The 14,001-nt window shown below is 44.0% G+C and overlaps 1 pseudogene; it reads left to right on the plus strand.

Moving 5' to 3' along the window:
* Positions 1-14,001, plus strand: part of LOC147642941 (uncharacterized) — an 82,829-nt pseudogene that overhangs the window by 51,829 nt on the left and 16,999 nt on the right.

Raw genomic sequence — 14,001 nt, forward strand, 5'->3', positions numbered from 1 at the left:
GTGAGTCTGAGCGGTTGAATGCCTTTTCAATTCCCCAACTCTCACCATAGATCCCCGCCACACCTCATCTTGGAGCCATCGTTGTAGAGAGACATCTTTTTCTCCACTACCACTTTGTCCCTGCTCCAGTCTTCCCTTGTTGGATATGAGGTCAAGAATGCGTTCCCGTAGTTCAACTCCGCGGCCATGTAATCAGTGTTTTTCGTTTGCTTTATTCCGTTGCTTTCAAGAATTTTGCCGTGTCTGGCGGAATGTCGAAATTATATTCAGGATAGCATTAAGGGCAGCCGTTGGGGCATGAGCGCATTGCTCCCACGGCCCCAGCACTCACTGCCCGAGGGCCACCGTAATAGGGCCCTGTATATAAGTATTGGCCGTAACACTGCTGTGTATTATCCTTGGGTGTAGTCCCTATTTGTCTCCAAACGTTTTCCTGCAGGAGTAGAAGACAATGCTTGCCTTCCTCACCTTTTCTCCAATGTATTTCTTTCATGAGAGCTGTTTTGTTTAGTTTTGTTTAGATACTTAGGTTGCTTCGCTAGTTTTAGCTCCATGCCATTTACACTAGGCATGTTGAAAGATGGTAAATTGGTTCTCCTTGTGAAGAGCATCAGTTCTGCGTTAGTGGGATTGATACCCAGTCCGCAGATTTTTGCCCATCTGATGACCCTGTGCTGAGTCGAAGGAAGGGATGGGACCGGTCGGCATGCTAACCAACCAGTCGGTTACCATATCGACCAACTTGTCCTCATTCTCCTCCCACTTCTCCGACAGCAGGCGACCGTCGTCTTGGTTTATCCACCTTGGTGACAAAGTGAGAGAACAAAGCGGGCTCTATTGACCCTCGTTCGCCTCTGGTGATGCGACATTTTCGTTATCTCTACGGTGGTGCCCAACTGAGCCCAACCTGTGTGTTTTGATGGGAAGTACTACCTGCTCTTCCCTCCTTCTCGTCCATCGTTGACTGTACTTGGGATTTGTCGATCCGAAGCTCAGCTTTTAGTTTCCATTTTTCATTCATAAATGCTCGACCTGGCAGGCGCAGCGGGCCAGAGGCGGTTTGGGGCATCGAAACATGTCGCCCGCAGCTTCGTCCCAAAACTGCGGCAAGTTCATTTACGACCTAGGGTTGCCTAGCCCTGGGAATGCTCTGTACAGACACCTGGATAAACCCCTCAGAAGTCAGTGGCGCGGGTCGCGTTACACACCTGACTTGAGAGGAGGCTGTTTAAAGACTTGACCAGGTCCGCCTGACTATAATTGGTCAGCAACCCTGGTCGAACCTCGACTGGGGACCTGATTCCAGACGCCCTAACTTGTAGATTATCCGCAATATCGATGGTGTACACAGTTACGGCAGATGACTCGGTCATCCATTCATCCCCCTTTGTAACCTATCGGCTGACGGCCAGTGTGGTCATATTTAAGTATAAAAAAATTAACAAATTACTAAAATTATTGTAAATGGCGAATTAATCAAAATAATAGAAATTTAAATAATTTTGATTTCTTGATCTGTATTATTGCTCCATTCATCCCCCTTTGTAACCTATCGGCTGACGGCCAGTGTGGTCATATTTAAGTATAAAAAAATTAACAAATTACTAAAATTATTGTAAATGGCGAATTAATCAAAATAATAGAAATTTAAATAATTTTGATTTGCTTAGTATTATTATTATTTTTTTTATTTATTGTTGTTAACAATAATAATTAAAACGACAATCGTAAGTTTTAATTAGCAAAACACTGTTTTTTTTTTTAATTTTGTCTAAGTCATTGGCTTGACTTTGATAACTTTTTCGAAGTTTGCAACGCAGTGAGAGAGTCACCTCCGACTATATAAAGTATATATATATATATATATATTCTTGATCAGCATCAACACCCGAGTCGATCTAGCCATGTCGTTCTGTCCGTCTGTCCGTCAGTCCGTCTGTCCGTCTGTCCGTTTCTACGCAAACTAGTCTCGCAGTTTTGAAGCTATCTGAACGGAACTTTTTAGTTAGTCTTCTATATACTCTCACTCGTATATATGTCGGAACGGGCCGGATCGGACGACTATATCATATAGCTGCCATAGGAATGATCGGAAAATTTTTACCAAAAAAAGTATAACATTTTCAGTTATCAACAAAATTTAATCAAATTTGAGATATTGCCATTTTATATTACTTTGTCAACTATATCAACTTTTTCTGATTTTATTTTATTTGCGACGTTTGCCGTTAAATCAACGACTTTGGTATCATCGTAATACATTTTTGGTGTTTCTTCCAAATGTTTTTATTGTTTGTATCTGGCGTATATCTAAATTTAGTATTAATTTACGATTTATATTGGCTTATTTATATAAAAAGTGAAAGAAAAAATTTTTGTTTACATAAATCTGATTTACAATGGTTGGCTCTATATAAATCAATATCAGTTTCATGTTTTTGGCAAAAGCTTAACAGTGGTTAGTGTTTTTCAAGCAGCCCTTTCGCGCATCGAGATAGAAGTTAATTAAAATTTATGGCAGCTAAGGCATTGGTATAAGTGCAGCCCTTATTGCGTTACTTTGCTCCTTTGCTAAGTTCTCCCTCGATGACGTCCAGGTTCCTCTGGTGTGCCTCTTTCTCATCGGTTGTGGCCGCTATTTTGATGTAGTCCTTTATTAGTCTCCTGCTATGAAGGAGTTTGATCCTTTGTCCACCTCTTTTCATCTTTGTTGCTGGCTTCACGCGCGTCACGATCGCCTCGCGACGGCAAGTCAAATATCAAGCGAGCAAATAATAAATGTCCTAAAGGGGTTGCAAGTTTTTCAAGTGGGTTCAATCACCAGTTGGTCATATAATATTCTAAAAAAGTTTGTGAGTATGGTTGAAAATGATTTACTAAAATTTACAATTTAAAAGTAACAATCGAAAAAAAAAATCAGCTTGTAAAATAGTCGAAGCTGCATACATTTTTTTTTTTTTTTAATCGAAATTGACAAGGTACCTCTAGTAAATCTGTTGTCTGGTGGGGAGGCGGTGCGTGGATGTGGAAGCATCGTGCTGGGTATGACTGACGGAATGATGAAAAAAAAAGTGAAAGGAGTCAGTGCGAATTTCGTATTGGAACTTCGGATTACGGAACTAGGAGACAACACATACCGTCGGACTATGGGAAAAGGATGGCTATTGTGGGCAGGCGGACGCGTCCATCGGAAGGAGGACAGCCTTTGCTACAGTGCGCTCCTACAAAGGTCTTCCCATTGTTCGACTGACGCTTGTGGACGGCGCATTCCTTGCACGAATAAATAACCGACGTGACCAAATTCTTCACTCTCGGAATCCAGCATTATGCGATGCGTAAGGTGGACGAGAAGTAATGACAGATGACATATTGAGGACTGTCTGAGGCCGTGATCCGTCCGCAGGCTCTCATGAGCCCCAGCAAATCAATGAAAGGGTTCAAATTTTGCAAGGGACTGGATGCTGGTAGCGAACGCTTTTGATTTAAGCAGCTAATTTCGCCACCAGGAGACGTTTGGCCAACGCATTTTCGGTGTTTGCCAGGGAAAACTCGGAAACTCGATCCTCCGAGTGCGCTGGATGAAGCGGTAGAATTAAAGCTCAAGAATATCTTCCGTGGAACCTTCGCGGCGTAGACTTTGACCGCTCGCTATTCGAGCTTACTCACGGGAGAATCATTGCATTGAATGGGCCACTCGCAACGAGGTCTCCGCATCCCGGCAGGACCGTGCCACCACAACTGACTGGCCGCGAGATCTTGGAGCGTTACCACCCTGCAGGCGAGGGTTCTGATCGGAGCGGACTTGTGCCCATTTCTCCACCTGGTCAGCTGGGTTATCTTAGTCAGCCGGTTGGCCACGAACGATGTCCAGTGAAACCGGTTTGCGCAACCAGGCGAGAACAATCGTCGATTCTGTCCAACAGTGTCGGGTGACTGCCGGCCCTGGCATTTTGGAAAGAACGGCATAAGCCATTTCGGACAAAAATAATTCCCCGCATAACTCCAACCGAGGACGAGACACCATTCTGACCTCCACGCAGACATAAAAATTAAGGGGGCGAGCCAGCCCGCTGGATCGAAAAATTTGGCAATCTGGGATAGGACCTGGCGCTTCGTGAATAACGATCCCGAGGTCAATTCCGGCGGAATAAAAAAGAACTTGTCCGTCGTCGCTCTCCATCGGACAGCAAGAGTCTTGGCCGTGCTTTGTACGTCTGTCTCAAGAAAATCAGTCCGGAGGAGATGGTCGCTCGGAATGCCGGCTAGAATCTCCTTGCAATTGGAAGTCTTAGTGAGAACCCAGCTGAACCCTGGGCCTCCTCCAGCTCGCGGACAGCCATCTGCGCCTCAATTCTCATGTCTGCCCCGCTAGAACGTCGTCGACATACATGAATTGTCGGATAATTTGACTAGCCCGCGGATACCTCGACTCTTAGTGATCGGCGAGCTGTTGCATGACACGGATCGCTAGAAAAGGGGCACAATTGACTCCAAAGTTGACGGTTTTTAATTCGTAGTCTCGGATTTCCCCATCGGAATTGCGAAACAGGATACTTTTGAGGGGAGTATATTTAGGGTTTACCCAAATCTGCCGATACATCTTTTCGATGTCAGCGTTGAGCACAAAGTACCGCCACTATAAGATCTGAATGGTTAGGCGGACTGTAGAACTGGGCCTGCATAAAGGAAGACTGGTCCCGTTTGCGGCAGGGCTAGATGCATTAAAGACCACCCGCACCTTCGTGGTCTTACTTACTACCGTATAGTGCGGGAGATAGTAGGACGCGGAATGACTTGTTGGAGAAACTTCAGTCATGTGACCCAGGTCGAGGTATTCTTGAAACATTGCGTTATACCGGGCCTTTAGGGGGCGGATCCCTTTTAAGGCGCTGCTTATTCTGCAAGAACTGGGCCAGGGTAAAGCACCGTGAAGACGCTAGTTCGGAACCGCTGCGCTCGGGGTCACGCAGGGGGAACGTCACGACATACATGCCACACTCGTCCGTCAGAGTAGTCTAGACAAAATTGCGCTCGCAGACCTCGTCGGACTCCGGGACGATACATGTGGGGCCCTCCTCCACCTTCCAAAATTGTGTGAGCAGCTAATCCAGCGGATCGCCGAGAAGGAGAAGGCACTCAGACTGCGAGGAGTTGCTGGAGATAAAGGGCCTGTCAGCAAAAATAGTCTCCTGTCCGAGAAGTGACCCGCAGATGTTCGGAGAACAATACATCGATTTGGGAGCTCTCGAAGAACTTGGGATCTGCCAGGGGGACGTCGAGAAGCCCTTTGAGAAGATTTCGTGAAATCGGGTATGAGGGCAGATTGCCATCCAGCTGTGAATGAACATACGCTGCAGTTTTAAATTGTAGCTTGAGTCGGGCAGGTGACCGAATTGAAAAATGGCACAATTTGGTAGACTGCGCAGAAACGGTCAGAAACGGAGACTTGGACTTGAATGGTCTTAAAAGAGAGCTTGACCAGGTTAAACAGCCGTTCCATGATGAAGGTCGCCTCGGACCCTGAGTCTATTGATTCACACGCTTGGAAATTGCACCAGAGATGGCACACGTTAAAGAGGGCGGTGCCTAATAGGACGGCTCCATAACCGGAAGGAAAGCATACTTGCACGTCAGAGTATTCTTCTGAGCCACCCGTGCCTCTGAAAGTGGGCGCGTTGGTGCCATGTTGACGCCGATGGACTTTGAGCGGTTGCGAGAGGACTCGTTTTCTTGCTGTCGTCCGTGGGCATTCTCGGAATCGAATGCTGATGATCAGTGCTTATCAACTGTCAAACGGGAGGACGGTCACACTAATGCACTATCTGGATCGGCAAAAGGAGATAACGTACGAAATTATAATGAAATTCTGCACATGCAGCGAAGAGAGAACAACACACCCGAAATAGCGGACACTGTTCAGTGAAGCCTTGTTAATCTGAGTTTCGAAAAGTTTACTCGGGGTGTGGAAAAGCCAGTACATGCAATGCGTACGACGACCATGGGGGTCGGGGTACTGAACGTAGATAACTATTTGTTAGGGTTTATTGATATGGGGATTTAATCGTGTGGCTCGGTCGTGGAGATCGTTAATATTTTTGATTTATTTGAGACCAACCGGCCAACTACTACTGATCGATTTTTTTTATAAACACATACAAAATAATTAAATTTTTGATGACGAAAAAAAAAATCAGCCGTTGAGATTTAATTCAACAACAACAAACACGGTGGGTACAAAATAAATAAATAAAAATAAAAAAATCAACGCAGTCGCACCCGTGTGAAATGGAGTTAGATGTTGGTTGAACTGGCAATTGTCTAACAAATTTTTATGTCAGCAATTACAACCCGCAAATGTTTAATTGTACCAAGCTGAAAAAGTGGAATTAAGAAGCTCGGTTCTTGGTCGCGGAGAAAAGCTCACTTCGTGAAGCCGACGGCAAGCAGTGCCTCTGTGAGGGCCAAAGAATTAAGCGGCAACAACACGCACGGCCACTGCGGCGGCGAAGTGGATACAAAATAAATAAATAAAAATAAAAATAAAACAACGTAGTACTGGTAATTGTCTAACAAATTTTAATGTCAGCAATTACAAGGTGCAAATGTTTAATTGTTCCAAGCCGAAGAAATGGAATTAAAAGCTCGGATCTTGATCGCGAAGAAAAAGAAACCAAGAAACTTGGTGGATGGGCAAGGGCATGTGTTGACACAGTGGAGCGTCGAGAAGTGGACTGTATTACGATGCGCAAACAGAAAATTGTGTATGGACACGCCACAAAAGTAAAAGAATAAAAAAAGTGCGCGCCAACGGTGGACGGTGGATTGTTCTGCGAGCAGAATGAACTCCCAAAAAAGCGCACGCCGGCCTGCCGATATTAATTATTCCCCTTTTGCCGCTACACTTATTTCACTGTTCACTGTCTATGTACGGAACTATACACATATGTACATATGTGCAAGAGGTTAGCATTCTTGTGTAGGGGCGTATGGCTGCACATAGGCCTCGGACATTGGCAAGCTGATGATCAATGGGCTATGGAAGAGACGGCGAGGAAAAGGAGACGCAGACAAGCGGACACCGAGGGAAAATTTCTAGGAACGGAGGCGAATAGAAATTGGAGTTTCACACGAATGAAAAGATAAATCTTGCAGATTCGCAGCGTGGATCGACGAAAAAAGAAAACTCATACTTATCTTTGACGGACAGATGCCTGGAACTGCTGGTGATCCGGCTCGAAGGAACAAATTTGCAGTGGGGTGATCCTGCTTGCTAAAGATCCTTAGTTGGAGCCAAAAACAATCCCACGTTATAAAACGAAGAACTAACCCGTCAGGGTTAGCGTCAGTTTTATTTCACTGCATACATAGAACTGAACTTAAGCATAAAACCGAGCTCGGAGCTCGAATGTCGGAATGTGAGAGCAAGCCGGACGACAGAAAGTTCGCTTCCCGAGTAGAGGCGGCCCCTCACGTAAACACCTCTCATGATGAACTTCGTCATGATCCGACCAGCGACGGCGGTACCATGAATTACCCCACTGAGCGCTCAGGGTGATTTTGATCATGAGTCGAGCAGCGACGTCGACATCATGAATTACCCCGGCCAAACATGAATAAAATCAAATGAGAACTTTACATGAACTGTGGGTCAGTGGTACAGTAAGAATTTGGCTAGCAAGTCTCACTGGGTTCTTTTAGACTCTGTGCATCCTCTTATTTGACAGGAGCAGCATCCTCAAGCCCAGCGCTGGTCGTATGTATTTTTCAAATTCTCTTCATCGGCGGTGTACAAGGCGGATTGTCACTACCACGGCTTGTCTGTTTTTGTACATACTACAACAGCACTTTAAATTATAATTTAATTTACACATTTAAAATGTATAAGTCCAAATACATTATATTTGTAGCAGATATGGGACCACAAAAGCTTAAAAAACTTGCGGTGCTTATAACAGCAGTTGTAGTTCCTGCTATTTTTATAATTGTACCCATACATAGAGACAAAACAAATTGGGCTAAGAAACCATGCTGCTTATTATAGCGACCTCAGTTTCCAATCCTAGTAGTCCAGATTCAGGCTTTGCACATCCGTTTTCATCTAATTCAAACTGAAATCAAATACAAATTTAAATTAATAGTTATCTATATCTATACTATTATATAAAGAGGTAATGTAAGTTTGTTTGTATGTATTGAATAGACTCCGAAAGTACTTGGCAGATTTGAAAAATTCTTTCACTGTTGGAAAGCTACATCATTCCTGAGTGTTATAGGCTATATTTCATTTTAAAAAAAAAAGGAATCCTTACTAAAATTAAGATAACGTAATCCAAGGTGTTAAAAAAATATCAAAAATCTACCTTACATCTACCGCCCTCTACAGGCAGACAAAGCATTTCCTGTCAAACATTCAAAACATATTGAAATAAGGAATTGGAGATACAAATTTTATTTTTTTGTTCAGGTTCAGTAAGAAACGAAGTCATGCCACCCAAGAAGTCGAGTTTGGGTCGTCGTACTCGCAATACAGAAGCAAAAAGACGTTAGATTACGAATATGAGTGACGAAGAACGGGCCTCCACAGAGAGAGACGCAATGTCGTTATTGGCCGGATGCATCAGGTCTGCATATACTGTCAGGCTCCTTCGATTGAATCAGACGAAACTTCGGTCCGAGGAATATATCCATTTGCGGGATGCTGTGATGAATGACCGTAATACAACCAAAGTTGGAAAGCTCACGATTTTGCAATCCTCATACATAGGTAGTCCACGCCAAATGCATGAATATGCTCAAGATGCCATGGCATATGTTCGTTGCTACGGCCGTCCAGACTTATTTATCACATTCACATGCAATCCAGCTTGGGACGAGATAGTACAGCTGTTATTTCCTGGACAATCGTATAGGGATAGGCATGACATCACAGCCCGTGTTTTCAGACAAAAGCTCAAGTCACTGATGGATTTTATTGTGAAACATGGAGTTTTTGGATCTGTGCGGTGCTGGATGTATTCAGTAGAATGGCAGAAGAGAGGATTGCCGCATGCGCACATACTGATTTGGCTGCATGATAAAATTACTCCAGACGAAATCGACGATGTTATATGCGCTGAGATTCCATGGGCCGAGGTTGATACGGATTTGCATGAAGTTGTCATCAAGAACATGATCCATGGCCCATGTGGTACCCTCAACCCATGTTCACCATGCATGGTAGACGGGAAGTGTTTCAAAGGATATCCTCGAGCATTTACAGCCAACACCGTAACAGGGGACGATGGATATCCTCTGTATAGGAGACGGTCAACTGAAGATGGAGGGACTTCGGCAAATTTAAACATGAGAATTGGTGATATTGAGGTAGACAATCGTTGGGTGGTTCCATACTCAACACTATTGTCAAAATCATACAAAGCGCACATCAACCTAGAATATTGCAATTCCGTGAAATCGATTAAATATATCTGCAAGTACGTGAATAAAGGCAGCGATATGGCAGCTTTTGGTGTTCAGGCAGTAAATGGTGACAACAATGCAGTACGAGTTCTCGATGAAATATCTCAATACCAGGCTGGAAGATACATAAGCAGCAACGAGGCTGCATGGAGAATTTTTTTTATTCCATATTAATGAACGCTCTCCAGCTTTAGTTCACTTGGAAGTCCATTAGGAGAATGGTCAACGTGTCTATTTCACAGAAAGAAATGTGCAAGAAAGAGTCCTGAATCCGCCAGCGACAACTCTGACTGCCTTCTTCACCTTATGCCAGGAAGATGATTTTGCCAGAACCTTGATGTATTCAGAAGTGCCCTCTTAACCATAATATGCCCAGCAGGTGGTCAACTAGCTCATATACCGAGGATACCGATGATCCAAAATGATATGACAGTCCCATTTAAACGGCTTCAATTTCCGGTAAAAACATCTTTCGCATTAACAATTAACAAGTCACAAGGCAAAACCTTCGAATTAGTATGGATTGATCTGCGAAAGAAATGTTTTAATCATGGTCAACTGTATGTTGGTCTATCGCGAGTCGGAGCCAATGAAAATCAATTTATTTTGCTGCCACAAAATAAAACATCAAATATTGTTTACAGAGAAGCTCAAACAAAATAAATGTATTTTCTTTTAGGGTTATGACCTCAATAATTGAAAAAAAAAAAAAATTAATAAAGGATGAATATGTGTCATATTATTATTATTATTATTATGAATTTGTTAAAATTGACAAATCTAAATGTAATGTTTAATGCCGTGCGAAGCCGGGACGGGCTGCTAGTATATATATAATAGTCATATATATTAACAAATATATATTGTATATATTCTTATTGATAAATCTACGAGTAAAACTGTTACTTACTAAAAAAATTAATACTATAGGTATTTTTCCCGAATGATTGCTTGCGGAGGTGGTTTTTTGTTTAAGAAAATATATATAAGCTGATGTAACTAAAACAAAATTATGAACTATCCCCAAGCCAGCATGAGACGCCTTTTGATGGTGCCTTGAAGGGTAAACGCGGGTTGTAGGTTGCGGATAGAGATAAAATTATAACTTTTTTAGTTTTCATCAAATTTTATATTATTCTAGAATTTTGGTTTTAATTGTATGAAAACCAGAACTCTAAGTCAATAGCTGCCAAACTGTGAATGCAAAAATCTATCTGTAAAACTGAAAATATAATAAGTAAACATTGGTGACTGTAATGAGAAAAGAAAATTTATATATTTTTTTTTAAACACAAATACAAATTTATATTGTAATAATTACTGAAATGCAACCTGAAAATGAACATTTTTCGATAAAGGTTCTATCTTGTTTGTTTCAACGTATATACGAGCGAGGATACAACGAAGACAAACTGCAAAGATTTATTCAAAAAGCTTATATAATTTGCGTAAAAATTTTTTATTTTCGTGGTTTTATTTCTTTGTTGTTTGTGTAGGGGGCAGGATCTGCCCCTAAAGATCCTTGGAGTTGGAAATAGCTCCCGCCAAGAAGTCGGAAAAAAATGTAAACCCTCGAGGTTAGGAAAAGAAGTGGATGGCGTCGTGGGCTCTCTTCAGTGCGTCAGCTTAATTCCGCTGCCTACTCCTTTGCTTACACACGCTCCCCACCGATAAGCTAAGGTGCGAGAACGGGTCCGAAAAGTGGAGTGCAAACTAGCCGTCCCTCAACTCGCTTAGCAGCGAGAGAAGCTTGTGATCTCGGGAGCAGGCGATCACGAATACCGAAGAGAGGAGAGCGGGAGCACGTAGATTAATTCGATGAGCAGTGCTCCAAGGACTGACATGTGGGAGTGCAAGAGCGGCCGAGCATAGGGATGCTCGGTGGACAGAGGCGGCACAGCAGCCGCCGAGAAGGCCTCCTGACATGAACATATTCGTCCCTTTTACAACTCGCTGCAGAAGATATGACGGGGACGAAGCGACTGCAGCGGTCTGCAGAGTATCCTGGCGAGCGGCTAAAATTGCCTATGCGCTTCGGAGTACAGCTGAGGAGCGGTGAACGAATGCCGTGGAGTGGTTGAGGAGTGCCGGGGACTGGCGAAGAATACTAAGGAGACGTCGACGTCCGTAGCGGATGGAGTTCGGGGCAGACTTGCCTTTAATTGGATTGGACCTCTGGTAAGTCTGCCCTCCAGAGCGTTCTCGGTGCGCGAAGTGGCGACATCTTCTCGAAACGGACTGGCAAAAAATATATCAGTTAGAAAAGCGGTCAATAAACAGCGCGAGTTAGGAATACGGAAGGACCCTATGCTGTGATCGGGCTGCGGGAACTGGAATTCCAGACCTATGCAGGAGTGTGTGGTGATGCACGTCTTGTATCGGCCACCACTGAGGCACTTGCCTTGGGAATGTTCGAACAGTTTTTCTCAGCACTAAGCCTGAGGAACTGTTGGCATTTTCGAAAGAAGTGAAGGCCTGCTTTTGATGCAGTCATATGGGACCCACTCATTGACGGAATCAGGAGAGGATTCCTTACATTGGTGCGAATACTGGCTTCGAGGGTTCAGGAGGAATCTAAGCATCTGGAGGAAGAGTTTCTGGGATGCATCAAGGTATGATGCACATAAGGAAAAAATGCGCACTAGGGCAATCCGGCTGCTGGGGGCCTCATGCTAAATAATTCAATCTGAGTTGCCTTCTTCGGACGATATCTCATTTCGAGGTCATTTCGAGGTAACGGGGTAATTTTTTCCTGGAATACAGGTGACACCTTCTTGGTTCTGGAGCTACCCCCTGACTTCGGAAGAAAGCAGGCGACGTTCTGCAGCAGCTCGTTCGAAGTTGGAATGTCGGCCTTATTGTGGATAGATTGCCCCACATGGAAAGCGTGAGCTTTCTCACGGGCAGAGAGTCCCAAGACTCAACTTGAATAGAGGACATCTCTAAGGTGGTCAGGCAACTTTGAATGGTGCCTTACAGTTCTTTCAGAGCAACTCCGGTCTCTAGGCGGATAGCCTGGATGTTGAAAAGGATTTTTAACTGGCTGTTGACCAGCAACCGCCGAGTCTCGAAGCGGTCGGTAAGGCTTTTCCAAGCAAAGACGCACCCTTCATTGGTGAGCAGGGCTTTGGAAACAATGACGTTCGCATAGCCACTTGTTTTGATTAGTAGGTGGAACAGTTTTTCCACCGCGGTGAGACGCGAGCTGTGAATATATATCGCAGTGAAAAGGTCTCTAAACGTGGGCCACCGAAGATAGTCAGCAGCGAAAAATTCGGTGTCCACCGGTGCTAGACGACAGCCCGAAGAAGGGGGTGGTTGAAAATTGTCGGAAGTCTGAGTCTTATTTGAATTTAAGCACTGTCGCTTTGGCCGTACTATCAGCGGACACGGAAATAAGGACGGACTACCTGCTATCTGTTAACATATAAATAATATTGTATACTGTTCCCAAGATGTGTTTCTCATTCTCAGCGTTCACACCGATGGGAGCCATAATTATAGTCCTTTGTATTTTGTTAATGTAAAAGTTAATTAACTCTTGGTATATTTCAACCCACATATAGGTCCCGTTGTAAGAAAAGTCTTTCTACATAAGTTCTTTTTATATTCTGTAAAATCTCTCAACAATTCAAGCCTTTGCGAGGAACCGGAAAGTTCCTCATGTAAATAGCTGTACTTACCTATAAACATAGTAATGGATAAAGATTAGAATAGCTTTAGTTGACACCCAATAAGACCCAAGAAGGGCACCTGTAAATATAATGATAGGCATAGCTTTAAGGATAGTTTTAGTAACGACACCATAGTTTTAAGAGGAACGGAAGAGACAAGAAGGAAAGAGAAGATGAAGTTGTAAATATAGATTTGGGAAAGCAATAGAAGTAGCTTTAGTCCTTAGCGGCAGAGGGCCTCTCTGCCCGCCGATAGAGGAGTCGGTTTTCAGTGATAAAGGAGTACGAGGACGTGCCTCGGGAGTGAAAAACTACACATCAATTACGGCATCGTCGACAGACGCGGCTCAACATGAGCAAGGAGTCGCTTAGGACGACGCGGCTGGAAGCCGCCTGGACAACGCTACACATGAAGCCGCTACCGTGGATAGGTGGGTCCCATGAAGACCGAATAAGAGGGCTGGGCCTTGGTGCCCATTCCCCTCGCTGGGATATCATTGGCATGGGGGAAGTTAGGAACAAGCTAGAAATAGGGGTTATTTTTAAAAATTTGAGAAGTAAAATATATGTAATAAATATATTTAAAACACCCTTATTTAGTGGCGACTTCTTATCAGGGTTCCCGTTCCATATTTTGCCCCCTTCCCTTTCAGGTACCACAACCTGACTCGGTGGTCAAGGCGGGAGTGGTACCCGGATCCGGGTCCGTGGCTGCGGCCATGGTGGGACATCCTCGCCTCCTCCTTCTTGGGAAGCAGTGACCGGCTGACGGGGCCGCACTCATTCATAGCACCCATTCATAGCGGGCATAGCGAATGGTACACGGGTGACCTAGCCGCCGAACCTATGTTCCTTCGGTATCTTCCTA

Source organism: Drosophila serrata, unplaced genomic scaffold, assembly GCF_035046125.1.
Source record: "Drosophila serrata isolate PLE 108 unplaced genomic scaffold, ASM3504612v1 contig_324, whole genome shotgun sequence".
Taxonomy (NCBI): Eukaryota; Metazoa; Arthropoda; class Insecta; order Diptera; family Drosophilidae; genus Drosophila; species Drosophila serrata.